The 26,111-nt window shown below is 37.1% G+C and overlaps 1 protein-coding gene across 1 annotated transcript in view; it reads right to left on the minus strand.

Moving 5' to 3' along the window:
* Positions 1-15,439, minus strand: part of m (zona pellucida domain-containing protein miniature) — a 174,256-nt gene extending 158,817 nt beyond the window's left edge. Inside the window, exon 1 of the mRNA XM_087355169.1 lies at positions 14,657-15,439. The gene's annotated coding sequence lies outside the window, so the exon portion shown is untranslated. The remainder of the gene's footprint in view (positions 1-14,656) is intronic.
* Between the last annotated feature and the right edge of the window lie 10,672 nt (positions 15,440-26,111).

Consider the following 26,111-nt stretch of genomic DNA (forward strand, 5'->3'; position numbering starts at 1 on the left):
ACATGTCCATATATTTAGACTTCAAATTATATACTGGCCACTAGTTACTTAAATTAATTATTTATGGTGATAAGTTGATGGTTTATTAATTTATTAATTGTAAATAGTCGATATATTAAAACATTTATCGAATGACATTAACGTGGGAACTTTAGAGCCGTATAGTTAACTATAATTGATTCAGATGTCGATGTTGGTCTTTTTGGTAGTAAGGTAATGTGGGCACTTCGGAAGAACATACTGAATTTCTCTTGAGGGTTTCAATATAACCCAGACGAACAATGCCAATATCTTTATTGCCGTGAGAAATTCAAATCTGGATCCGGTGTCAAAGTAGGCCTATATTTTAGGAGTTTTTGTAATTTTTCACTTTCGAAAAAAAAAAAAAAACTTGAAAGAGTTACAGTTTCCGAACTTTCGTAACTGAACAAAGTTTTAGGATACTGCGTTGTATAACCGTTTGCTTTCACGTCAAAAGTTCGTAAGGTCATCGTGTAACTACTGCTGAGAGGGAATTATAAGCACAGTAATTGATGGACTCTGGAAATTTTTTAAAAAAAATACTAAAATTCGTGAGGTTACATACACACAGGTTCAAGGACACAATTCTATAAACCTTTATTCAATTCGTTGTGTACATTAATGGTGTTTCCACGTCTGCAGCATAGAAGGCGTATTTGGACTAAAAGTAAACCAGGTACATGCTAGTATTTGCTGTTATTTCCATATTGGGCTCAACCCTCATCCTCCAAATTCCTCTCAGATATTTGACTAACCAATGTAAGCGAATGTTCAAATTTAAACATAGATTTAATCGAATATTTAAAAATACTTATTTCGTTTATAGAGAAACTACTCAGTAAATATTGAGAAACTGTTGTGTATTTTTTTTTTAAATTGTCATTTAAAAATTTGGGTCCATATTACATTCAGAAACGCTTTAAATTCGACAGAAATATTCATTCTGTTAACTGCATAAACTGATCATTTCGACTGGTATGTAATGTGCATCGTATGAAATTACGTAAATTAGTCAGTAAGAAGTGTATTGTAAATCACATTCCTGATTTCATTTCACTTGAATTAGGCATTTTAATCTCTGGCTCTGCACGATTTAGAATGAATCTGTTACCGCCTACAATTGCGAACGTACACATTAATCTGTTAACACCAACTTTATTATCTCCAGAACCGTATTAAGATCTAGATACTTATGTCTGTCTTTCGTGATTTCTTGAATTCAATTGTTAATTACGAAAGTGTATCGTTAGAAATTTATAACATACTCGTAAATCTGATTAATAAAAATAAACTTTTTGTTAACTCCCGGAAATAAAATTGTTATTACAGTTTGTCTTTAGTCTGTTTAATCGTAATAAATTACATGAAGAGTATGATAATAATTAGAAAGGGAATGTAGAACCACTACTCATGTAACTCAGTACTCTATTAAACTGGCTTTTGTCGTTTAGTCTAGTAGGAACAATCCAGAAGACATCTTCAGACTCACCGCCGTGAAAACCAAAAATCTAGCGGAGTCGTAAAGAAAAGGAAATTTGTTATTTTTCCGTCTATCAAAAAACCAAAACTACTATATAATATTATTTATAATTTTATGTGCGTAGAATTTGTTCTGTCAATGTAAGAGAAGATGATAAATGAAGATTATTTGAGAAAAACCATCTGAGGAGAATGTTTAAACGTAGCAGACATAAAATACTATAGGAATGAGAATAAATAATGAGGGCTCGGTAACTTAAAAGTCTTCACAAAATATTGTTGAGGTAGAACCCAAAAGAATGTGATGGACGTGGAATGTATCACGCATGGGAGAGATGAAAAAATGCATAGAATATTTTAGTCGGAAAACCTTAAGCGATAAATGGGTGTTACGCCACTCTCCTCTTAACTAGCCAATGTTTAGTCCAGGTTCTTACCGGAGAGAGTTAAGACACGTTAAAAGTCATCGAAATTCGTAATAGATCAGTTCCTTAAATGACTAAATGTTCTCTGGACGACCGGCCACGTTGTTTAGGCAGAGTACAACTTTCCCATACCACAGACCTTAACTTAATCAGTAATTATTATTATTATTATTATTATTTGTACATTTATGTAATTAGTTTATTTTTTGTTTTTTTTTTGTATTTTAATATTTCACTTTTAGGCATATTATTTAGCTCATTTACTGTTAATTATTTTGTAACAAATTAATGAATTGATATATTATCATTATTACATGTAAATTTATATATTTAGTTTATTTTTTGTTTGTTTTTGTATTGTTATTTTTGTGCTTGGCTGTTCATAAGGTAGTATATTTGCGTCATATTGTGAATTAGGTTAATATTTTAATATTTTCCGTCAAATCACAGTTTTAATAAGATAATAAAATATAAAATATTTAAAATATCATTTCACGTTCCGCATCGAATGATCGATTTACAAATTGGAACGTCTCTTACGACATGTTTCGGTTATATTTAACCGTCCTCGATGCGGAACGTGAAATGATATTTTAAATATTTTATATTTTATTATCTTATTAAAATTGTGATTTGACAGAAAATATTAAAATATATTAGCTTGGCTGTTATTGTCCTCTTTTGGCTGTTGCCAAGCATTCTAATAAATGAATTGAATTATTATTATTATTATTATCCCCTTAAATATTCACCACTTTATAGGGTATTTACTTCTACGTACCCGAGACAAACCTTGCCCCTAAGGTACGTAGTACAGCAGCTATTTCCGAAATACATTTTGTTTTTAATACGCATTACATGTATTAAATAGTTTTATTGTTAGAGATGACTACATATTTTACGACAGCGTCTTTCGAATGACGTATGAAGATCCTAAAATTGAAGTTTTACGAAGTTCCCTGATGTCGTGTTCGCCCCGGGATGTTGGCCAAATATTTTCTGACTGATTTGAAGACAGTTCCAGTTATTATTATTATTATTATTGCCGTAATCATCATATTTATCATTGGTTGCTGTTTTAATGCAATCTGGATCTAATGTTTAGATACGAAATTAAGTTCGTACTATGGCGAGTTCGTGGATCATAGCCGAGAGTGGCTTGTGCGAAATACGTGTATTGTTATGACGGTATTAAGTGCTGTACCATCATTACAGTGCATTTCACCTCAACTCAGAATCCGTGTTTCCGCACGTCTTAATTAACTGAGAATTACATATTAACGATAGTTGGGAAACTATACCGGAAACGGGCTCCGAGGTTTGTCCCCAGAGTATATAAAGTACTTCGTAACGAGCCATGAGGGTCTATTAGTTTCGCCTTGTTCATTCGTCTGCTCCTATTGTAACTTCGCGGTTTTTAATGAAAAGTTTGCGATTAAATGTAGTATTTCGCTTTATTTTATTTATTTATTTAGTGTTCTGTCTGACGACAGGTCCATATGAACAGGATCCTTCCATCCTTTTCTCGGACTGGGACCTGTTCATATACGTTCTTGGCAGATGATCCAGAAGTGGTTTGCCATTGCCTTCTTCTGTGTGTGAATGGAGTAATTGTTGGGATGCCACGGAGGAAAACTCCGTGTTGCCTAGACCACGGCCTTGCCCAACACAAGTTATAAATTCGGGCACCGCCGGGAATCGAACCCGAGACCCCCAGGATTACAAGGCCAGCGTTCTAACCGCTAGACCACCGTGTAAATATCACGTATTGATATTTACAGATAAAACATGGGTTCGGTAGAAACTTGTAACATGGCCTGCTCTTATAGGTCATTTTTCAGCAACAGATATTATAGGGGCCAATCATCAAGCTGAAATAACTGGGAAAGCCGCAAAGAATCCCATACGGGACGAACAACATGCCCCAAAGCTAGCCGAGATTCGAACAGGAGACGTACCTAGTCAAACCTGATTTTTGTAATCTTCAGTGAAGTGTTTTATTTTTTTCGAGACGTTGGCTGTCAAATATTCAAATGGCCCTCCCACCCCCCACCCCCCAAAACCCGCCTATTTGTACCCCATCAATCATTATAAATGCTATATTACCACGTATTATAAGTTGTAATTAAAATGTAATGTTAGCATTTTGAGTGGCAAGTGGACAGGCAGTCATGAGAACGTTACGTACTTTTCGACGAAAGTGGAACCAATTAACACTCGTCCATCGAATTCATTTTAACTATATAATTTATGACATAGTATGAACGTAAGGTGACGGTCACATTGGCCGCGTGAGCCTCGTACGCTTGGACACTGGGACCGTGGGTTCGAATCCCACTCGAGGTGGTCCTACCAAATGTCTAACTGGTTACTGAAATCTCTTACAAAAGAGTCCGTATGCTTCATGTAGTAGCGAAATTAAAGAAAGAAAATTACTTTCGATAACCTAAAAACTGAGCATTTTAAGCGAAATTATATAAAAAAAAAAATATGCAAAACTGTTGTTCAGTTTAACCTTTTCTCGTCATGATCGAGTGGTTAGCATTCCTACTTCTAATTTTGGAGGTCCCGGACTCAGATCACGGCCCGGAGACCGACTATCCTGACTGAAGATTTTAGTGGTTTTCCTCAGACTCTCCAGGCAAGTGACTTTAGTCAACATCCGCTTCGTTCCACGTCCTTTCAAATTTATTATTCACCATTCGAAGCTATATAATATGAGATATTGAAAAGACGTCGTTAAATAAACTATAAATTAATTAAATAAATAAATGAGATAATATAGTTGCGTCATATTGTGATATTAATTAAAATAATTATTATATTTGTTTACCGTCAAATCACAATAAAATAGTAAGATAAGATAATTAAAATAATTAAAATATCATCTTATGTTCCATATCGAGCATTCGATTTACATCGATAAACCGAAACATGTTGTGAATGTTCCGATGTAAATCGAATGCTCGATATGGAACATAAGATGATATTTTAATCATTTTAATTATCTTATCTTACTATTTTATTGTGATTTGACGGTAAACAAATGTAATAACTATTTAAATAAATAAATTAAAACGTATGAGGAATTGGAGGTAATAAGTATTGTTAAACTTGGAATTGTATGGAGGAGATGACACCACGTTCCAGCCACTTTATCCGAGGGGCACATTTCCACGACACTCATTGGATAGGAGCCGGTCTAAACATGCCCCGATCGAACCCAGCTACTTTACTGACTGGGCTACCCCAATCCAAAATTATATCAGGCGTAATTTAAAATGACCTGTAATTATTACATGAAGTATTATTACAGCGATAATTACAAACAATGGACACTTTACGAATTCTCTCTCAAATAATTGTTAACGTGACCGATTGGTTAAATAGTATGAATTTTAAAGCATCGTCTTTGGTTATTATTAACATAAAATGAGTTTCCATGCACTCATATGAGTCTTGAAGAAATAATGTGTGAATGTATTGATTGGATTCATCTGGATCGAGACAGGTACCAGTGACGTGTGAACGCGGTAAGAATCTTTGTTTTCCAAGAAAGGAATGGAATTCTTTAAGTATCTGGGCAATTATTAGCTTCTCAAGTAGGACGCTGCTCAACGGAATTCTTTAATAATTATGTATGTTAGTAATATGCCTATTACTTATGTTATTTTCTTACAAGTATGCCGTGTATATAAATATATTAGTACAGCAAAATACTAAATGACCTGAACAGAACATTGAACGTACGGATTGTGATATTCTTAGAAATTTAATAATGTAGTCCTGTGGATGGTTCCGAACGTTTTCAGAGGAGAAATATTGAATTGGATAATGACGAATTCCTTCAAAATGTTAGTAACCAACTACAAGATTACGAGGTGCGATCGGAAAGTTTCCAGACTGTGTCAATAGAGGGCGAACCGGATGTAGTACGAGCTTCTGCCGCTATGGGGTGCGGCCTACATTCATAGTGAATCAGTGTGCCAGCCGGCATCATCGAATTAGCATTTGTTTCTTAGTTACGGGCGTTTTGGTAGTGCATTACACCGACCCTCCTGCGATTTCGGAATGGCGTGTGCATCAAATTTTGCCAAAGACTCGCCAAAACGGCTACGGAAACCTATGAAATGCTAAAGCAAGCATTTGGGGAGTCCGCAAACTTTTGTGTGGCATTCACGTTTTAAAAATGGCCGAACCTCTGTCGATGATGACGAGCGTTCTGGACGACCATCTTCGAGCACAACGCCCGAAAATGTTACGAAGATTCGGCAGGCCATTCACGAAGATCGACGTCGTACCATCAACGACTTGTGCGACATTGTTGGGATAGGCTATGGGACCTGTCAGCTGATTCTAAAGGAAGAACTCCGCATGCGACGCATCCTGTCTGAGGACCAGAAGCAGAATCGACTTCTCGTTTGTCAGGAGCTCAAAGATCTTGCAAGAACCGACCCCAACTTCCTTTCTAAGCTCCGTGTGACTTCTTCCTCTTCCCAAAGATGAAAATTCAGCTACAGGGAAGGAGATTTGAGACGATAGAAGAGATTCAGGCAGAATCGCAGATGGTGCTTGACAGGCTAACAAAGAAAGATTTCCAGGGATGCTTCCAGGCTTGGCAGCGGTGCTGGGATCGTTGTGTTCACTCCTAGGGGAACCACTTCGAGGGTGATGGATGAATTTAATACCTGAGATAAGTGTACGGGTTTTTATACGCGCAGTCTTGAAACTTTCCGATCGCACCTCGTATACATGGTTTCACAGTTCACAGGTAAGAAAACGAAGTTTTCATATCCGTAAGAACTTCAAAATTAAACTGTTCCTTCTAAAACGCCTTTTCATCAGGTCTTAGCTGAAGTAACAGACTCCAAAATGCAGATGTACTGTAGTTGGAACGAAACTGTGCGTTGGAGTAGAAGGAAAATAAAACGCATATACACATCATCATCAAAACCATCATCTATGGCTCAACAACTCACTGTGGGTCTTGGCTGCCTCTTTGGAGGTTTCTTGATCTATTAGATAATTGGTAGGACTCCCTGGACGAGGGATCAGCTCGTCGCAAGGCCTCTACCTGTACACAGGACAGCACAACACAGAAAAACATCCATGGCTTGAGTGGGATTCGAACCCACGGTCCCAGTGACCGCGCGGCCACTCTGACGGGCAAACGCATGTACTATGTAATCCAAAAACATTTTCGAAATGGGAGCTGAGACAGCGTGACCCAATTTCATGCTGCAAAGAAGTAATGTCCGTGGTATGTAGAGTATGTGCTTCTTTATCTGATACTTTGACATCCATTTTAAATCCCTCGTATTTTATTTCTAACGTATCTCGAGGGCAAATATTTCCTCCGATTACATGTACAAGTATTTTCAAGGTCATTTTCCAAAATAAATTTTATTACATGACAGTAAACTATGTTTCACACATTTCATGTATTAAATTCCGACTTAAAAGTTCACAAAATGATTCCTCGTCCTCGACATATGTTTCCTAATAGATGCGCGTGGACTAGTCGTTACTCGCCCGGGCGAGCGTGCACTGGAATGGGCGGTTCTTTAGTACATCGCTCCTCAGACAGGTCGTGAGTACAACGGCAATTCTGCAGACAGCCAGGCGCAGAATTCATTGAGGAAACTGTTCATTAAGTTCTGTGCTCTTCGTTATGCCGAGCTCGTTAAGAAATTGGCGAGTAAGTGTACGAAGACACGTGAGGCCACGTGCTTCAAAACAGTGCTAGTTGAGGTCTTAATATTGTGAAGTATGCACACAATTATTTATTGTAAATAAAGTGTTAAAATTAAGGTTTACGTCTTCTGGGTTGTTGCGCTATGTAGTCTCATGAATCGCCCTGATGACGGACGCAGTATGACCTCTGAAACATTGGTAAACATCGACCAGACTACACAGCGCAACAACCCAGAAGACGGAAATCTTTATCGCCCTGATGATGGAGGCAGTATGACCTCTGAAACGTTGGTTAACATCGACCAGACTACACAGCGCAACAACCCAGAAGACAGAAATCTTCATCGCCCTGATGATGGAGGCAGTATGACCTCTGAAACGTTGGTAAACATCGACCATACACAGCGCAACAACCCATAAGACAGAAATCTTTATCGCCCTGATGATGGAGGCAGTATGACCTCTGAAAAGTTGATTAACATCGACCAGACTACACAGCGCAATAACCCAGAAGACGGATATCTTCATACTCACCGCCCTGATGATGGAGGCAGTATGACCTCTGAAACGTCGGTTAACATCGACCAGACTACACAGCGCAACAACCCAGAAGACAGACATCTTCATCGCCCTGATGATGGAGGCAGTATGACCTCTGAAACGTTGGTTAACATCGACCAGACTACACAGCGCAACAACCCAGAAGACAGAAATCTTCATACTCATCGCCCTGATGACGGAGGCAGTATGTCCTCTGAAACGTTGGTAAACATCGACCAGACTACACGGCGCAACAACCCAGAAGACAGAAATCTTCATCGCCCTGATGATGGAGGCAGCATGACCTCTGAAACGTTGGTAAACATCTACCAGTCTACACGGCGCAACAACCCAGAAGACAGAAATCTTCATACTCACCGCTGTGAGAACCTCAAATCTTACGGTGTTAAAATTGTTGGTAATTGAAGATGAATACGTATTAGCCACGGCAAGGACATCATATCATGTACTAGGCTTGTGACATGAATTATATCGGAAGATAACATTGTGACTGATTATAGAGAATAGATTGTGAGGGTGGGACGTTTATTGAACTGGCACAGAATCGTGTCCAGTGGTAAGTTTTATTATTGTTTGCTGTAACTTTAGGTTTTACAACCAAAGTGTTAGTATTGTTACATTCACTTACTCTATCCAGCACAATCTGTCGCGCTCAGAAATTCAAGAACTTCCCGCCTTGTATGCAACCCAAAGGTTCAAAGTCGTGTTCACAGGAGGGCGGCGCTGGTCCCTATCTTAAGTCAGATTCATCGAATCCACACTCTCCAATCATATTTACCTAATATTTATTTTAATATTATCTCCACATTTATGACTAGGTTCTCCGAGTGATATATTTCCTTCAGTTTTTGAAACCAAAATTTTGTACGCGTATCTTATATCATCTCACTTTCCTAGATTGTGGTTAGATGTTGAAATGAAAGTTCACGTGTAGATTACAGCACAGGAATTAATTACCGTCTGTTCTGGAAAAATTCTGTCTTAAAAAGGCTGAGACAAGATTAAAGTTATACAGGAATACCTCGGAGATATTGCGGGTTCGATTCCAGACCACCGCAATAAACCGAGTCACACGAATATTTTGGTTTCCCAGTGCACATAAAAGTTATGGTTACTCTATACTGTAGTCTATTAAGTGTGCAATAGAATTATGTCTAAAAAATAATGCGAGAGTTATCAAAATGTGACACAGAGACACGAAGATACAATTCTCTAAGTAGATTTCAAATGACGTTAGAAAAGAATTCTGGAATGAATGCTATTTATGATGTGGTCTAGCGGTTAGAACGCTGGCCTTGTAATCCTGGGGTCTCGGGTTCGATTCCCGGCGGTGCCCGAATTTATAACTTGTGTTGGGCAAGGCCGTGGTCTAGGCAACACGGAGTTTTCCTCCGTGGCATCCCAACAATTACTCCATTCACACACAGAAGAAGGCAATGGCAAACCACTTCTGGATCATCTGCCAAGAACGTATATGAACAGGTCCCAGTCCGAGAAAAGGATGGAAGGATCCTGTTCACATGGACCTGTCGTCAGACAGAACACTAAATAATAATAATATAGAGAGGTGAGAAAATAATGACAGACACAATGGAATCAAACCAGTTTCTCTAAATTTTCATAAAATAAGCTTAAAAGTAGAGATGTCCATTCACTAGTCACCCTATAGACCACGTGTTCACTTCAGCCGATAATAAGAATCTGAATAAGAGATTTTAAAAATTACTTACTACATACCTTATAAAAATTGAATTATCTGATTTTACGCAGTAATAATTAGTAAACAGACTATATAAGACATCCTGAAGTTATTTAGGCCTATAGTCCTACTCATATTTTAATTAAAGTTAAAAAATATTTCAAGGAAGGATCCGTGATTTTCAAAATACAGAGAAATTACAGACAAATCCTCGATGTTTATCACCAGCATTTTGTTAAATCCAAATACCCCTAAAACCCCAGCACATCTGCAACACAGCACGACTGATAGTTTTATTCTATAAAAGGAAGAAATCGTTGACAATATTTTACTGCTATGCACCTGGATATTGTTGAGATGATAATGTTGCGTCATATTGTGATGATTATAATTGTTTAATTTTAACCGTCTAATCACAATAAAATATTTTATTAAATATTAAAATATTATTATTACAATTAACATTTAATATATTAAAATATATTAAAATGATGCTCTTTCTATCGAAATGTTCGATTTACAATTAGAGCATCATCTTTTTCACGACATGTTTCGGTTTTCAATGAACCATCTTCAGGTATATAATCGATATAAATTCAAATGTAATATTCTAAATGCAATCCTTCGTCAGATGTCCATTAAATATCGGAAAGTTATCCTCTTCTAGATCAATTGTACACTGTTATCACATTCAATGTTGTTTCGTAAATGTATGTCGCGTATAGCGTGATCTTGCGTGGGTGAAATGTTTGTAGTGGTTTTTTTATAATCGGTCAGATATGAAGAGTGGAGGAGTCCGTTTGGAAGTAATGTTGTATTGTTCTATTTAGGCACAATCTTCTCTTTTTGTCAGACAAATACAACAAATTCTGATTATACAATATGCACGTGTACATCTAGTAATTAGGCTATTTACTGTAACGAACTTAGAGATTATATTTAATCTAAAATGTGTTTGTGTGATATATGTTAATTAAGTGTCTAAATACCAATTTCATCGCTGACGAATGTTAAAAGAAAAGTAGTGGTTCTGAAATTGTTCTGCCAAAATTCTTGACGTGTTATCTATTACTGGATAATGTTCCAAATCAACACCCCTACCAGGTACAAGTTAATTTACTGTGACTGGCTGGATTTGAAATGTCTTCATTTACACGTAAAAATCGCCACATGAAAACCCAACTCCTTCCCCCGGGTCGTTATAAGTACCGTATTACCTGAGTAGGTCTTATTTGTGAACACAGAACTTGGTGTATTCTTACAAATGAACATTATAAGGAGTTTTATGTACAGCCAATGGAAACAAAATGATATACAGCTGTATCGGACTTCATTACAATGCTTAACGGTACATTAGTATTGCCACGTGCTGGCGAATGTGGGGCTAACCAGGGTAGAGTCTTATCGGAGGATTCTCTTTGCATTTCCATAGCGAATTTGTGTTCCGTGTTTTTCGTGGTCTAGCGGTTAGAACACTAGCCTTGTCTCTAGCCTGGGGTCTCGGGTTCGATTCCCGGCGGTGCCCGAATTTATAACTTGTGTTGGGCAAGGCCGTGGAGTTTTCCTCCGGGGGCTTCCCCGGTTTCTCCGCGGCATCCCAACAATTACTCCATTCACACACAGAAGAAGGCAATGGCAAACCACTTCTGGATCATCTGCCAAGAACGTGTATGAACAGGTCCCAGTCCGAGAAAAGGATGGAAGGATCCTGTTCATATGGACCTGTCGTCAGACAGAACACTAAATAATAATAAGATGAGGTGGTCTAGCGGTTAGAACGCTGGCCTTGTAATCCTGGGGTCTCGGGTTCGATTCCCGGAGGTGCCCGAATTTATAACTTGTGTTGGGCAAGGCCGTGGTCTAGGCAACACGGAGTTTTCCTCCGTGGCATCCCAACAATTACTCCATTCACACACAGAAGAAGGCAATGGCAAACCACTTCTGGATCATCTGCCAAGAACGTATATGAACAGGTCCCAGTCCGAGAAAAGGATGGTAGGATCCTGTTCATATGGACCTGTCCTCAGACAGAACACTAATTAAAATTAAATACGTCTATACGGAAGGGTCATTCGGCAAAATAGTGTAACGAAAACGTGTAAGATCAGTATCAACAAATCGACAACAATGATTACCTATGCAACGTCGTGTTTAATCGGCATTGTTGTTACCTAGGAAATCGTGTAAGATCCATATCAACAATGTGTAAATATAGACCTACAACAATGGTCAGCTTGCATGCATTGTTATGTTACCTAGGGAACGTCGTGTTTACTCGGCATTGTTGTTACCTAGGAAACGTTACATTACATTACAGAGACGTAAATATAATTTAAATACAGAGACGTATTTACGTCAAATTCTCCGGAATCGTGGTTCCACTGTCAATTTTTTAATTTCATGTTTTATCTTGGCTTGGTGCAATAATTAAGACAGCCTCAGAAGAAAGGATGACTGAGCTAGTTCCGGGCAATCAGAAACACGCGGTATACATCTCACAGTCCGCCATGGTTTTTAAGATTGCTTTATTATTTTATTTTTCTACCTGGAAGGTTATAGCAGTTCTTTCATGGCTGGATATTCAGATGAACCCAATTGCCAGTCTTTGTTTATTGATCTATAAGAAGATGTCTGATATGGATCGGGGAACGTAATTCATAGACCAACTGCATTTATGAATACCGATTTGTTAAAAGTAGAACCACTTGTGTAATAATTGCCCCGTCAGTACAAATTAAACGAAATAATACGAATATAATAGTGTTTCATCCTAAGTTTTGATACTTTACGTTGCATATAATTGAGTCACGTGACAAAGAAACCAGTTACTGATTCATTAATCCAAGTTTTTGCCAGTTTTCGAGCGATGTTGTTCCGGTAAGTTACCGGAACAACATCGCTCTTACGCTCAGTTTCGTATTTTTTCGGGGAAATGTAACTGCATGTACCCCAGTCCTTCCTGAGATGCTGTTAGTATCTCATCTGGCTACTTCCCTGATATTTTCTTTTAGAATCTAAAGGTTTGTTACCAAAACCAAAAATTCCCAACATGCGTATACAGAATTATAGTTTTGTATATTTTTAATTTAGATTTTAGAGTAGGAGGCCTGAAAATAAAAGGTTATAAATTGATTGACGGCAAGAATTTGTCGTGAAGAAAAAAATTCCGGTTCATTTCCGGTTCATTTCAGTAGTCCTTCCGTATCGAAGACGCTTTCAGAAGAAATTCATTCCAAACCCGCCATTAATTTATATTACGTCATTATCAGAACTAGAGACGTAGCGTTTAAAACATCAAAAACACATTTTATGTAGGATAACACGAAAACACCCAATTAAGTAGTCTATTAGATGTTCGGTTTATATAAATTTTGGATTTTTACGAAGCAGTTAAGAAATATAAAAAAAACTAATAGAAGAAATGGTGCAGGGTTTAACTGGGATATTTTACAGACAGGAACTCTGTGTATTAAAAAGACTAAAATTCTTATAAACTTAATCTTTGGCTATGATTATAGCTCACATATTAAATCTGAATGTTTTTACAGCTCTTATGAAGATATCTTAAAATTAATTATTTGGTTTTTCCGTCAAATCACAATGTATTTAAAATAAATATATTTTAATTATTTTAATTATCTTATTTTAAATACATTGTGATTTGACGGAAAAACCAAATAATTAATTTACAATTGTAAATCGATTATTCGATATAGAACACAGAATGATATTTTAATTATTTTAATTATCTTATTTTAAATACATTGTGATTTGACGGAAAAACCAAATAATTAATTTACAATTGTAAATCGATTATTCGATATGGAACACAGAATGATATTTTAATTATTTTAATTATCTTGTTTTAAATACATTGTGATTTGACGGAAAAACCAAATAATTAATTTTAATTTAATAAGTCAGAATATGACGCAACTACACTATCTTAAGATATCTTATGTGTGTTTTTAATACTTTGAAATAATTTTCTGTTATAGTGTTTCGCTTACAGATGTCTGGACACTGTATTTATAATTTTAATTACTTTTTAATTGTTCTACATTAAAATATGTTTCATTTCTAGCCAGTTTATGTGAATCGCAGGGGTTTGTTTAATAATTCGCCTAATTCAATTTCGTTAATAACATGAATGCTGAAAACAGTTACGTCGGAAATCTACATTTGTCGGATTGCAGCATTGAATTGTACGCAGATGAGATAAAACATACTTATTAATAGGATTGGTTATGTGTATCTGACACCTGACAAGTTACAGCTCGTAGAGGTATGTGAATGATGCGCGGTTTGTTTACTGACGTCATTAAACAGCAGTAGCCCTGAGGATGAGAGCAGAGATTGTTCTCGAAACGTTTTCAGTTAATGTGGTTTATCCACCATTCAACCACCTGACGCGGATTGTAACCAGAGAGTCTTTTTCATCAACTTCAAGTCGCCGCGAAATCTTCACTTTATACAAAAAATAAGAAAGTTATATAGAAACTAATTAAATACGTGATACAGTTCTGGGAGAAACATCACAATGATTGTACTCTGAGGTACATTTAATGCTAGTGGGGTGGTAACGCTCGGTTACGACCTGTAATTACGAGGACAACATGGATATAATGTGTATATATGCAATTCGTTACACCTTAAATTGTAAACTAACAAGGTAGAAGCGTTGTCCGTACGTGTTACTGTCTTTACTGTTGAATTCTGGACACAGATAAAAAACTGACAGGGTTTGTGGTGTCCGGTGGGAATTTATGGTTCTTACCTTGGTTTGCTTGCAGTGTTGAGGGTGTCAGCAAACGACGCGAGGGGTTGCGAACAGGCACATGGTTCACAGACAGCTCGGCCGGGGGTGTAGGAAGGGAAATGAATCAGCAACGAGTTATGTTCGTCTTGATTCTGACGGCTAGCCACTCACTCGCCGGACGCCACATAACGGCATACCACACACTCAACTCACTCACTCACAAGTTCACAAGTCTGCTTTGCAAACTTACAGGGTCCAGGTTCGTTGGGACACTCGGAAGAAAAAAAAATCACTAAAAACAAAAGACAGTCAGTTGACACTCAGTTTATGTCTTGTCACATCTCGTGCTGTTGAATGTTTTTTTTCTCGTGGTTAGTGACACTACAGTCAATGACTCAAAATGTAAATGTCATGTCACTAACACCTCCGTTTGTAACGTACAAAAGCAGATCTGACGAAACGATGTATACCACAGAAGATCAGACTTCTTTCGTGTCCGTGTGTGTAGCAGACGAAATTCACCCGGTTCTCGAATCACAAGTTTTAAAAGTGGTCGGTCAGTTTAGGCTGATGTAGCCTTGACCGCTACAGACTACGAGAGTCGTTGATGCTGTGTTGATGCTGTGTTATTTCCCGGTAAAAGAGTAAGTCTTAGGCTCTCGGAAATCTGCGGACACACCACCAAGTCCACCCCCTTTCCGTACTAGGAGATCGTACGTTCGAGAGGTGTAAAGTTGGAAGCGCTTACAGTGTCCGCGCTGATCTAACTCGGTCTCCTCACGACGTTGTCTACTGCTGGAAGTGGTCTTGACTAGTGTGGTAACCTGCCAACCAATCCCTTGTCGAGGCTCGCGTTCCTGGCAGGTGGATTCAGATTCGTCGGAGGTGGAAACATTGAAGAAGAAGGAATGGAGGAGGTAGAATGCGAAGAGAGGAAAAGGAGGACAGCAAGGGGTGACGGTGGACAAGAGTGAGCGAGAGAGAGAGAGAGAGGAATGGAAGAGGTAGACTTAAAAGGGCAACGACATTGTGCGCTTGCCAAGCCTCGATGTTCTCTCGCATAACGCGACGAAACTGTGGCGGAGAAAGGAATTCCTAATTATTTAAGCGTGCTAGGCAGATGATAACTCAGAAGTGTACGAACCCCGATGCTGGAATGTCCGATGTAGAAAAGTGAATCTTGATTTTAATAAACCTCCTCGATATTGAGGGGTTTCTGAACAGGTGTATAGTGTCACAGGCCAGACTTTCGACAGACGAAGAACCTATCAAAGGCCGAGAACATTCAGGCGCTCAAACCCAACCTAAGTCAACCCACGGTGGAATAGCACGCATAACTCCCTCCAGCGTTGCAAGGGCAAAGAATGGGAGGCAGTCATCTTTTCTTGTCGCTCGATCCCCGTGAATCCGTGCCGTGTTGACGTATCCATCGGTTTCCACTTTGAAATGTACTCGCCCATTTCTGGGAGTCCTGACATATATTGTCGAATCCGACGAGATATTTGTCAGGACTACGACAGCTTCGAATTGAATCCTGGGACTAGATTCGGAGATTACTTGCTACCTGGGAATAACGCAGATTTCGGGTGTCGAAAACAAGATCATTAGGAAAATATTCAAACAAAAAATTTATATGAACAGTGAGGTGATAATTTATATTTTTCATCAAGTATTAATTATAATTATTAAATCAAGGAGGGTGAGATGGGGGAGGCATATTGCACGCATGGTGTAGAACAGTGGTGTTCAACCTGGGGTACGCGTATCCCCGGGGGTACGCGTATCCCCGGGTTACGCGAAGACATCTTAGGGGGTACGTGAAATTTAAAAAAATATATTATTTTATGATAAACACTGAATAATCAGTAATGTAATTTATTTAATTTATTTTAGATGTAGATTATATACTATGTATAACTTGAATTATACACCTACAACTTTGGGGGTACGAAGTTGAAGAGAAATTATATCTGGGGGTACGCGAAGACATCTTAGGGGGTACGTGAAATTTTAAAAAATATATATATTATTTTATGATAAACACTGAATAATCAGTAATGTAATTTATTTAATTTATTTTAGATGTAGATTATATACTATGTATAACTTGAATTATACACCAATAACTTTGGGGGTACAAAGTTGAAGAGAAATTATATCAGGGGGTACGCGAACAAAAAAGGTTGAATACCACTGGTGTAGAAGATAAATGTGTAGATTTGGATTTGAACGCCTGAAGGAAGGCCATTCGGAAGAGCCAGGTGTAGAGGGGAGGATAATATTAAAATGGATCTTTAGAAAATCAGGGTAGCATGTAAACTGAATTCATCAGGCTTAGAATAAGAATGTGACGGGCTCCATAGAAGGGAAGGGAATTTTTTAACTATTCACTTTCCTCCCCTATGGAGTTAGTTATTTTATAACATTAATGGTGCAATATGCAGATTTACGGAAACTGAACAAATTTCAAGGATAAATTTGACATGCGATAATAACTATAAGGATCTTATTCTCTGAATTATGAGGTGTGTAGGTTATGATTCATTGGTAACACCTAATTTTCGTAAATCCTTATCATTAGAGGACGTTAATGAAATGATAAAGCTCTAGATTTGTATTTGGAATGTGCACTGACCGAAAATTTTCGTAGTTTTCATGCGTCTCTACAAGCGAACGCCTGAAATAGGCCACGATGCTCTTTTTCTAATCTCATCCCTTTTCGTCGATCAGAGGTCAATCTTTGCATCTCATTAAATGCTATAGAAATTACGGAATTGATACAGCGTCGTTAAATGATCAGTAAATCAGATCCGCTTCGATTATATGTTTGCTTTATTTAACTATTCAGTTACTTAGACGCTATAACGGTAGGGTACTTAGTGAATAATTACTTTGAAATAGTTTGAAAAGGAGGCTGTCGTGGCCTAATTTAAGTCAGGTTACTATCCCGACATAGTTGTCTGTAGGTACTGAAGAAACCAAATGAACATTTTGAGATAACCTATCTCCTGGTCGAGATTTGAAACCGGGACCTCCAGAATGCGTAGCAGAAGTGATAATCATTCGACCCAGCATTCACTCGTTCTTATTTTGTTCGTGGTGCTTGGTCGTAGAGGTCACGTCACCAGCTAGTATTTGTTGTCATTGGTTTATAGCAGATCTGGAGCTCGATTTTAACATCAAGTTTCCACGTGGCTAACAAATGTGTCAGTTTGAGGATCGCCGTTTAGAAAAAAGTATATTAGGTTCAGTATCGATTAGCAAATTTGTGTTCCAATCATAAGTAATCACGTACACGAAATTAATTATCAGTAATGAAACGGGCTGAATGACATGTGAGAATTTTGTAAAAATTGTATAAAAGTTTCGTAAGTTATGTTGTCAAATATGTATCTTCAAGTATGTTTTTCAATTTCAACATTTTTTTTTTACTGATATGTACATGAACTTGCTTTGATTTGCTTTAATACCGAGGTCAAAGCTTACCCGGATTAAAACTTTCCTTATTGAATTTCATCTTCGTTTTTTCGGAAATGTCTGTAAGTGTTTGTAGAAATAAGTGTTAAGTATTTATATTATCCCAAAATTTAAAATTAATCTATCAACATTAATGGGGTGTCTCATCACGAAATTTCACCAAACCTTTTATCAACATCGGTAATATTTAATTTTGCGCCAAATCACAGACACAATGAATCTAATAAGCAACAATACAAAGTTTCAAAACGCATATCAAATTCAAATAATAATAAAAGTAATTGTAAAATGGCACTCGATGATGTGAGAAGTAAGAAACCACAAAGACTTGTAAACTTCAAATTATACTGACAACTGAAAAAATAAATTCGTCCTTTTATCTTATTTATCTATGCTAAAGAACACCTCAAAATTTATTCCTAAGTAATTTGACTTTTCAGTTCTGTTCGGAAGGTGCCCGGTTCGAACCCCGACTGTCCTGACTTGTGGTTTTCGTGATTCTTTTAAGTCATCGGGAAGAATTCCGGGATCAACGTTTTTAGGTTTACTGAATCTGAGTAGCTTATCACTGCAGTTGATAAATAATTTATTTATATCTACACACGAGATGTGTTTACCAACAGCACACAGTATAAAAAATCTTCTTTTTCCAATCCTATGATTGGTTAATCGAATGAGTTTTTCAAGTCGATCATAGTTCATTCTGAATGAATGCTCATTCGGTATGTTTTGACTATTTTAATGTTGTGTAAAATTGCAAAGATATATCTTTCGTAGAATCCTATCCAATCCTGCATAAACACAGACATAAATACACAATATACCAGCGCTTAAATATAGCAGCTTGAAAGTGGAGTGCATGAAGGATCCTCAAGTTTTGTAGGAGACGAATTTGTAAAGGCGGAAAAGTGAAACAGCGAAAGTAGGTCGACATAACAGTACCGAAACACTTATAATTTGGGAAGAATCTATGACAAACACCTATGTGTCTCTATTAAATGTTAAACCAAAATGGTATTGAATGTTAAATCAGATTATATATACCGATTTCAAATTGCTTAAAAGTTTACATGTTTTTTTAACGAATTTCAAGATGAGATTTATCAGGAAATTGTCATCTTAATCTGTCCTGTTGTGGTAGATCCTTTCCTTTAGTATCCTTTATAAGGACATTTTTTTATGAATGTGAATCTTAAAATGAAGGAATTGTTTTAATCATGAGCTAATGCCTTTGAGAACTTTCAAGGATTACAGTTTCGTTCTTTTCCGTTTCTAAAATTTAGTCACAATCTTTTGGGTTACAGGAGGGCTTAACTTCAAATCAAAAGTTAATTTTCTTAGAATTATAATAAAACTTAACCAGTAAGACAGAATGTGTTTTGTTAGAATTAAAATATAATTAAACATCTAGCATGACATATTACATAGAATTACGTTAATTGCAATTAGACATATATTGGACTAACATTAAGACAAATTATTCGAGGTAGACACTATGTCAACCTGTGAACATTACTCAGAAATTATTTTAGTGGATAATTATTATTTTAGTTAACATTGGTTTTGTTATAAATAGAATAAATTAAGTCTATATTTATTTGTATTACATTAAACATGATAAACTTAATTAAAATTATTATTAGATGAAACAATTTGCGTATATAATACAACATAAGAGTATTTTAATAGCGAACACAACAGTCAGTACAAGAGAGACAAAGTCATTGAATCTGTGGGTGTTAAGCCCTGTAACTCCAGTGAAAGAGTATGGCTGTCTTCTGGGGTGTTGCGCCGTGTAATTTGGTAGAACAAACCGGAACATAGCCGACTTCAGACTCACCGCCTTGAAAACCTCTAATCCTATCCAGTGAAAGATGTTAAATTGGGTCTTTCTATTAACAGACTCTGTTGTGATTGACATAATAGCTTGTTGGAACGTCGTGAATGTTTATCGTGTAGATTTTTTCGTCATTCGGTAGAGTTTTTTTATTTAGTAACCTACAAGATGTATAGATGTTAAAGACACGTTTCTAACTTCGTTCTTCTAAAAATCTTGGAGGAGGTTAGCTATTAGTCTGTCATGAAAATATCTTAGTAATATCTGTTTTAATTGTAAAAAATATTGATTGTAATTAGTCTATTGGCATATTGGACTAACAGAAGTGTCAGCTCAAATATATCTAATCGTATCGTTTAACATTTAAAAAAAATAAATTTAATACAAATTAAAAATTTAGTTATATGATAAACTCTTTAAATCCTGTAAGACCAATGGTAACTAATTAATTATGGTTATATAGATTTAATTTCTACTGATATTACATCTAATTACGTATTTATGAAAGGAAAATATACACTTAATCGTTACTATCCGTTCTATATCGATTGCACTGAGATAGGTTCTGTCCAAAATATGAACGCAATAAATGCATACACGGTTGATATTGTATGTCTGTCCACGCTTCAACTCTAGAAGTAACTGACTGAATAAATTTTATCTTACGTTGAAAACGTACTCTTATGTTCTTACATCGTCTGTGATCATTGATGCGTAATTTATAGTAGAGCTTTCGTAGTAGGCCCATATGTAATTTGATGTATTTCAGCTAGGAGCATTCAGAATGCAAACTTGCAAAGAACTCTTGTAAAAATGTTTTGAATTTCGGTACGGATTACATCTCTTAAGTATTCTTTACAATTTAACCTGCCCTAGTATAAATTAAAATTAATCATGTTAAGAAATAGAAATTATAGCTGAGTAAATTTACATTCTTATTAATATTAATTTAAGTAATATAACTTAACCCAGTGGATCAGAGTAATTCTTGAGAATGCAATAGTCCAGTCAAGAAATTCTTTGCCTTTTATGAAATCTGAAGGTTCATTGCCGTGTTCGCAGGGGTTTAAAAAGTCGGAGAGCTGTTCAGAATTACATGATAATATTTTACGGCCAGCCGTTATTGGCTTTATGCTTATTGCAGTCCCCTGTCGGCTGCTTCCACTGCTTTGTGAACGTTAGTACCTATAAGATCAATGTTTGAAAAAGATTTCATGAAATGATTCCGTTACGGGATTCTTTGGTTGACTTGTGGAAATGTTGAAACTCACTCCGCGTCTTTAATGGAATTATCCCAGCGGTCTGTGTATTTGTACAAAGAGACAGGCTACTTCACCGAACGTCGCAGTCTAGTGGTTAGCACTCCTTATTGTTCCCGCGTTCATGTCTCTGCCCGGAGATCGGCTACATGGCCGAGGTTTCTTGTAGTTTTTCCTCAGTCTCTCCAGGAAAAATTCCGGGATAGTATATTAAATTAGTCCACGACATTTTCCTTTCATATCCTTTCCAATTTATTAATTTACACTAATGAAATTCTCCTCGGATGTCAGCCGTGTCAGTTGCTCAAAAAATTGTTGGTTAAGCGATCAGCTCGATTCCCATCATAAGGATTTTTATTAATGTTTGTCGTCGTGAAAGCTTAAGGTCATAAGATATTTTCACTAGTCTTAACTGCAGACAGTGTTGTTAAATGAACCAGGAATAAATACATGAATAAATAAATACATAAGAATATATTATTAAGAATTCTCAGTTTGCTTGCCCATTTTTCGTAACTTTGTAGTAGATCTCGTAAATATTAAGCTTTGTTAAAGTTCGCTGATAAACGTTTTGAAATAGGTAATACGAAAAAGACAACACTTAGTTTATGGAAATTACAAAATGAAATACAGTGGCCATAATAAATGGCAATAAATAACATACAGTCACAGAAGACTGAAAAGTACTAAATTTATAAATTTTTTTTTCAAATATTAAACAGGGCGAGTTCTGATTTTCGTGTCTCCAATCTACTGCTGTTATAGACATTCTCTGCTATTCTACAATAACCTAAAGCTACTTATTCTGTCCTTCCTATTAATTCTGTAGCGAAATTTTAACATCCTGTCATTGTAAGACACTTGATATAAAGAATGTGAATATTATATATACAGGAACAAAACTTCCGTCAGAAAACAGAATATTTTTATTTTTAGCAATGTAGAATCAAATCCTGGGTAACACATGCACTTTTCCGCTAATTCACTAAGTGCCAGTGGTTTAGTTTATTAAAATCTTTTTGGGAGACGCTTTGTTGTGTGTGGCAGAATCCTTGTGCCTTTATATATATCACCACAAAAGGATGACAAAGAATGGATATTAAGATTGTATTTATCTGGGTTATGATACCATATTTCCAAATGTTCGATAAATATACTGTCCTCATATTCAGGATATGCTTATAGCCACAATATAGAGGTGTAGATTTCAACGAAACAGTAATAATTACACATGGCACTTCACAATGTCACAACATAATAGACCACAAAATGAACACTCACTTACCCTGGATCTTCTAATGTACTCTGGGCAAATTTCAGTTCTGAACGATATAAGACGAAGCTGTCTGTTAACAAACAAGTCTATACCGGTTGGATTTTTACGTTACGATCCTTAAAACTAGGCCTGAAACAACTATCCTCACTAATGGATTTCGTGGGGTTCAGGTCCAATTAGATATATACTGGAATAAAGAATTAATATATTCAAAGACGAATTTCACCCACACGCCTTCCAATTCGTTAATCTTAACAGCGTCATTTGGTGTTTGGTACTATATTCACTATACACTTAACATATTGCTGAATAAAGTAAAGCACGAGAGCTACAAGTTACCACAAGCTCAGTCCAGCTTTCTTCCTTGAGTCTTGAATATAATTATAAATTACTCTGGTCTGGTAATATGTCTGCTGTCTCCTAGTCTCTGGAATTACAGCTACTGAAATTAAATTAATGATGTCCGACTACACTTGGACAGACTATAAAAGAAACGTCGACATATTAAAGTATCTATAAAAAGATATTGAGATGTAAACCCAATCTCATTTACGATGTTGACAAAATAAACCATTACGAAATTAAGGAGTCACAGATTGAGAAATCGAGACGACATTTAAAGAGATTTTCGGCGATTGAGACCTTAAGTTAACAAGGAGTTACTACTTAACCCTTTCAAAGCCGAAGCCTGTTTATTTATAAATGTAGCACGTACCGCAAAGGAAACATAAATGTGTACCATTACAAAGATCAACTGATTAATGATTGAAACTTTAAAACCTTGCATACCGTGCCGTGTATTAATAAAAAAAATCATGCATACAAACAAAATTGTTTAAACATTAAATAAAACTTTGTGTCAAACGCGTTTCGACCTCAAGACGTCATCATCAGTGGCAAAAATATTAATTCATTAGTCTGTCTATTAAAATCATACAATTCATATAACGATGGTTTGTTATAAAGTACTGTAAAAGGTTGCACTTTATAAAGCTATACTTCGTGTAATACCACACTAAACGTTATTGCTCAAGAATTGGTGTATTATCTAAATTAATTTACTCGTTTTAATGTCCACTGGCCAAAGTTTTACTTGAGGTTACTATTGCTGGTCTACGGTGGTCCGTGGTTACATTATCTGTGCCTGGATTGTGAACTTCAACGTTGTGTGGGTATTATTTATTATTTATTTAGTGTTCTGTCTGACGACAGGTCCATATGAACAGGATCCTTCCATCCTTTTCTCGGACTGAGACCTGTTCATATACGTTCTTGGCAGATGATCCAGAAGTGGTTTGCCATTGCCTTCTTCTGTGTGTGAATGGAGTAATTGTTGGGATGCCACGGAGGAAAACTCCGTGTTGCCTAGACCACGGCCTTGCCCAACACAAGTTATAAATTCGGGCACCGCCGGGAATCGAACCCGAGACCCCAGGATTACAAGGCCAGCGTTCTGACCGCTAGACCACCTCATCTTATTATTATTTAGTGTTCTGTCTGACGACAGGTCCATATGAAGAGGATCCTTCCATCCTTTTCTCGGACTGGGACCTGTTCATATACGTTCTTGGCAGGTTTAATGCTGTTTAGGGGAATAATAGCTGTTTATATTGTGAACCACACGAAACACATAAATACAAAATGCGGACTTACTAACTTTTAAAGCAGGTCATACATATAGTTCAGTTACCACTGGGCTTGAAAGTGTTGTTAAAGTCAACAGCTACCAGCTACATATGACAAAGTGAAATATTTTCGCCTGGCAGTGTGGATAGGAAACACAAATGTATGTCTCTTTGCCAGTGTAGCATTTGTCAGTGCTGTAGATATGTGAACCGTAGAAAGCTGAAGTTGTGAAAAAGCAGGAACTGTTAGAGTGGCATGTTTTAATGGAGCCCATGCACTGTTACCTACAACAGGATGTGAAACCAACATTGACCCAAGAAATGTAAGCCTTTACTTTCGACACTTGGAAACGTTCTAAGACAAACATTTTCTGAGAGATAAACCTAAAAGATAGAAATGGCGTGACGGTTATCTGGGTGAAAGCCTGTATTTTGTTCGTATTTGTCCGACGAAATGTCTTTTGACTGTTATAACGGTACAATGTTCCTTCCGAATTACCCTGTCCTCACGGGGACTTCCGGGTACTTTGGAGTTTAGAAGGCAGTGGTTGTAGATAGGATGCAGAGAGGAACCTTATGATTAAAAAATTTAATAAATGTTAGTTTTTTAAAATATGAGGAGTACATCCTTCGGCTGTAGATGGAGGTGAGTTGTTTGTACCGGGAGAAAAATGGTCCATGTAGCCATAGAAGAGGCTGGGTGTATGCCAGTATCGGTTTGCTAAGAGACGAAGCAGTCTGTATTGGAAATCAGTGTTCTTCTGAATGCAATTTGTAGAATACGTCTTGAAAAAATTATATGTACTCAGGTAATAAAAAATATTCCATGCATTTTCTGGAACAACACAAATTATGAAGCTCCTCGTTATGGAATTATGCCTATCGTTAACTTTCTCGTTCTTAGGCCCAACCCTGTATCGAACCGCTGTGCAGACCTGCTCGTGGCTACCAGTAATTCGAAAGTAAGTATCGCCTTCATATTAAAGATAGAATCATGGATGGTGTAGGTAACTCCTAAACGTTCATAACCACTTGTAAGACTACACAACCCAGAAGATCATAATTGACATTTCACAGGCTTGACAACCTCCAGTCTCCGAAATCATTTCTCTTCCCTGAAGATGAGAGACCGAGATTTATATCCGGCCCATGAAGTCAAACGGCTACTTCTTAGCGTAAATCTGATTTATTTCGGTCCTCTGTAAATTGGATTACTTATGACAAACTAACTTGCCTACATAATCGAAGTATTTGATAATGCAGGCCTATTCACTTGAGAGGGCAAGGAAATTGACATAATTATATATTTTTTTAGACATTTCATCTGATGAATCGAAATTTGAGTACGGAATACGAGGTGCGATCGGAAAGTTTCAAGACTGCGCGTATAAAAACCCGTACACTTATCTGAGGTATTAAATTCATCCATCACCCTCGAAGTACTTCCCCTGGGAGTGAACACAACGATCCCAGCGCCGCTGCCAAGCCTGGAAGCATCCCTGGCAATCTTTCTTTGTCAGCCTGTCAAGCACCATCTGAGATTCTGCCTGAATCTCTTCTATCGTCTCAAATCTCCTTTCCTTTAGCTGAATTTTCATTTTTGGGAAGAGGAAGAAGTCACACGGAGCTTAGAAAGGAAGTTGGGGTCGGTTCTTGCAAGATCTTTGAGCTCCTGACAAACGAGAAGTCGATTCTGCTTCTGGTCTTCAGACAGGAGCCTTGGCGTCGCATGTGGAGTTCTTCCTTTAGAATCAGCTGACAGGTCCCATAGCCTATCCCAACAATGTCGCACAAGTCGTTGATGGTACGACGTCGATCTTCGTAACATTTTCGGGAGTTGTGCTCGAAGATGGTCGTCCAGAACGCTCGTCATCATCGACAGAGGTTCGGCCATTTTTAAAACGTGAATGCCACACAAAAGTTTGTGCACGACCCATTGCGGACTCCCCAAATGCTTGCTTTAGCATTTCATAGGTTTCCGTAGCCGTTTTGGCGAGTC

This window comes from Zootermopsis nevadensis, unplaced genomic scaffold (genome assembly GCF_977971745.1).
Source record: "Zootermopsis nevadensis isolate Lab colony 2312 unplaced genomic scaffold, Znev_1.0 Znev_ptg000024l, whole genome shotgun sequence".
Lineage (NCBI taxonomy): Eukaryota > Metazoa > Arthropoda > Insecta > Blattodea > Termopsidae > Zootermopsis > Zootermopsis nevadensis.